Genomic DNA, 4,219 nt, shown 5'->3' with positions numbered 1-4,219 from the left:
AAGTCTTAGTGCTAGTCCGCTGATATGGCTACTTGCGTACTTACTACTAAAATTAAGCCCAGTTACTACTATCTGAATTGATAATAATTGCTTTTAATGGCTATTTGAGGATAGCTGATACACGTGGGCAAAGAGAACTCGTGTTGAATGTAAAAAAAAAAAAAAAAATCCATTATGAGAGGTTTTTTTGTTTGTTTTTTTTTTAATCGCTCCAGACAAACCATGATGCCACTTGATAAAAAAATACTACTCCAAGGTCAAAAACAAAAAATCTGCCATCGATAAGTGTGAGATAGATGGATAAATTCTGAAAGCAGGAATTCTTCTCTTTTTATATCAAACATCGCCCATGGAATGTGAGGACTAAAAGAACAAAATAAGGGAAGTGATAGTTATTGGGCTGATGAAAGTACACTACAGGCTCACTTTCTAGTCTTAGAAATGAAGATAGGCCTGTGTGACCATTTGACCAAAAAAAGTCTCATATGTCCAGAGAAATGATAGAATATATTTTTGTTGAGATATTGTGGGCGAAAAATTGATTTCCCAACGAAATAAAATAGACAGGTTAGCGTCAAAAGTCAAGCTGATTGACCAGAAAAATCTTAGAAATAAACCATGTGTCTTTATGTCAAAGAGACGATCTTGCAAGTGATAACAAAATAACTTAGATGACGAGAGAAAGAGGATGAGTTCAGAAGGGAAAAGAAAGAGAATTAATGAGAGATTTGGAAGAAAGAGATGAGAATGATCTCAAAGAGATGGGAGGCAGATTTAGGGTTTCCATAAAACTATTGGTTTGGCAGATAGGAGAGACTTGTCTGCTAGCCTCGAATGGGGCAGGTCAACTTTTTGGGCTGAATCCCTGAAAGAGCTAAATGGAAAATCCCTTCTCAAACCGAGAAGCTGTCTGAAATAATTCAAGTTAAAAATCCTGCATCTTGAAACAGTTTATGTTGATAGAGTACAGAAGAATCAGAATAGTTTAACTTTTCTTTGCACAATTGTATGCGAAAATATCTTATGCAATAATTATTTTCGTTTATAAAGAAAGTGATCTCCGAAGTTTTTATTGATTGCTTTGATCTTTGGAAGATAATCCAGTTAATACCCAGATATACCCTAAAACCTGATGCCTAAACTGCAGCTGTAAGAGGCACATATCTTCTGATGAGTGCACCTGAAAAATAAGGGCTCAACCCCTGTCAACTGACAACAAATGGCCAACTAATAGTATTAAAGGTATTGCTACACAGTTGTGCACATTTTGTATGCTCAGAGCATCTGAGCAGTAGTTTCCAGTGAGTGTCTGCTTACGTTTTGAAAGGGTCCATTGCTAGACCAAGGTAAAAGTGAAGCTACTGGGACTTAGGGTTAGTGCCATTGTGCCAAGGTTGACAACCCCGAGTCTGATTTCTCTAATTGGTCCAGATACAGGATTGCAACAACCCCTCCTAGATGTGGTTACACTGGTAATGGCACAAAATATAACTTTTGTAGGGTCACATCCGCATGGGCTACCCCAGTCAGTCACAAAGTCTACTGTATCCCGAGTCACAGACCCCAAATATGACGTTGGTTGTGTCATCATAAGCACTGACCTGGGTCAAGTATGAAGAATCCCTGGTCATGAGTATCAAATATAATACCGTAGGATCACGTGCAACCACAATGACTTCTCAGGGTCACTGTTCACCGAGTCTAAGAAGATCCAGAGTTTTCTCAAGTGGATAACTTCAGTTGTCGGTTGTTTTTGTGGTCAAACTGATCGATCATCCACATTGTGTTGTTCTGCGCCTCTATTGTAAAAAGAATCACTCGTCCATGCTATTTGTGTTGCATCTCTGTTGTATTCAAGATCATTGTAAAAGATCTTCAACAAATGAACATTCCAAAACAAAAAGAAGAAAAAAGAAAAAAAAAAAAAACAAGTCTCTTTGTTTCATGATATATATAGGGTAGAAAAATTAATGATGAATCTGAAAACAATTTGTACAAATTTTTATTTTTTTTGTCTATTCACAAAAGGGGGGAGGGGAAGTGTGCAAAAAAAAAACTTATGGCAGTCTCTTTCTCCGTTCCTTCACTTCACTATTTTTAGATAGATTTTTCCCCTTCCTTTCGTTCACTTAGTCGGCCTAATATATGGTAGTAATTGTATAGGCTTTTGATGAGAACGGGGAAAGTTTCATCTCCATAGTATCCCTCTTCCCTCTCATTTCGAGTGATGTTAGTACAAAGTATAAGTTTCAGGCTATTGCTTTCATACTCTTATAAGGATTAATTATCTAGTCGGTTTATCTCCTTGGTAATTTTCTCTAGCTATTTCTTTGATCCTTCTGTTTCTCAAGGAACTCTTGTCAGAATTGTGGCTTTTGGCTAGGATTCTTAAATAGAGCAAAATATCTAGTCAGCCTAACTGACTGCAACTCTATTCTGACTCTTCTCAAAACCTTGCAAGACTCTCAACTCTTCTCCACTTCTTTAAATCTTGCCAAATCGCGTGTGCAACCCTTTTTAAATTAAGGGTAAATGGATGGGCTGGTGGCTTCAATATCCTTCAATAACCAATCAAAGCTGGCCATGCAACTTCCTCACTGAAAGTGATTGGTCAAATGCTGATTACACATTTCTTACCGCGAATTTTAGTCACATTGATCAAATAGTTTTTTTTTAACTAAAAAAATCAAATTTTATTATGATGTGAGGCACTATTTTTTGATCTCCCATTGCTTATAAACTAGCAGTTCAGCCCGGCTTTGCTCAGACCTTATATACTGTTCGTAACTTGCCCTACGTGTGAATACACTGCATTTAAAATTTCAAATGTTTAAACTAAAATTTGAGTAATTTCGTAGAAACTGCAGAGGTAAATTTTTTAAAAACTTTGACCCCCTTAACATTTATTATTTTGATCTCAAATCAAAATACAAAGTTTTACCCATGTCCAAGTTACCTATATCTAAAATTTCAAGTCTTTAGACCTAAAATTGGTGGAGGAATTTGATAGAATCTGCAACAGTCAACTCTTTCAACTTTGACCTTTTAGCAGTCAAATTTTTGCTCCAAAACTGATTAAAATGCTTGCTGCATGTCTGAATACCTGTTATGTATAAATTTCAAATGTTTAGATCCAAAATTGGCTGAGTAATTTGCTAGACACCGCAAAGGTCAAATCTTTTGAACTTTGACCCCATTGGCAGCTCAAATTTTCGACCCAAACTGATTAAAAAGCTTGCCCTATCTCTGAATATACTATGCAAAATTTTAAGTGTTTAGACCAGAAATTGTCTGAGTAATTTGGAAGAGACCACAGAGGTCAAATTTAAAAATAATTTTGACCTCAATTTTGACATCCTTAACATTTGTTTTGGGCTCAAATCAAATTAAAAAGTTTGATCCATGTCCAAGTAGCCTACGCTTAAAATTTCAAGTGTTCAGACCCAAAATTGGCAGAGGAGTTTGGTAGAATTTTCAAAGGTCAAATCGTTGAACTTTGACCCCTTTACAGCAAAATTTCTGGCCGAAAACCAATTAAAAAGATTTTCCCAAATCTCAATACTTCTTATGTCAAATCTCGAGTCGCTAGACTGAAAATTGACAGAGTTATTTGGCAGGGAAATGTACACAGACATTTTCACTTTTATAGATATATAGATGAGGAAGTAACAACTCAATTGGACCTATTAAGATCAAAATCAGTCTTGTATTGGTTAAAATTTACTCTTAAAATCGCTAAGAATGATTTTCTATATTTAAAAAACTACCTGATCAATTCATGTGATTTTTGGAATATGACATCTTTTTTCCATGATGAGTACGCACATAAAGATTTTTCTGTATTTTTTTTTTTTTTTAATTAAGTTGAATTTTAAATAAGAACTTTATCTCCCATTTCTCTCTTTACAGTTAAATATTGATTGAGCAGTTAATATGAAAGGAAAAAGCAAAAGCGAATTGTCTGTTTTATTAAATTTCTACCCGGTGTTATGTGTTGCGGTGGTAGGACTTCTAAGCATGATGATAAAAACTCATCTGACTATTTTAAGATGAAATATTGATCAGGATTAAATATGAAAATCGATTGAAAATACAATTTTATTCTTTAACAACAGAGCAAGATTTACCATTTTACAACTGATGTAACAGATTCAATTATTTATCTTGCATTTTAAAACGTTATTAACCAAAAAGACATGAGGAAAAACTGGCTCCATTT

General features: G+C 34.9%; 1 long non-coding RNA gene across 1 annotated transcript in view; it reads left to right on the top strand.

Moving 5' to 3' along the window:
- LOC145259054 (uncharacterized) overlaps nucleotides 1–4,219 on the top strand; it is a 66,891-nt gene that overhangs the window by 5,666 nt on the left and 57,006 nt on the right. The gene's annotated exons all lie outside the window — the stretch shown is intronic.

The sequence above is a fragment of the Euprymna scolopes genome, chromosome 1 (genome assembly GCF_053919585.1).
Source record: "Euprymna scolopes isolate OS-2025 chromosome 1, ASM5391958v1, whole genome shotgun sequence".
Classification (NCBI taxonomy): domain Eukaryota; kingdom Metazoa; phylum Mollusca; class Cephalopoda; order Sepiida; family Sepiolidae; genus Euprymna; species Euprymna scolopes.
The sequence above is the reverse complement of the archived record's forward strand: the minus strand, read 5'-3'. Positions and strand labels throughout refer to the sequence as shown.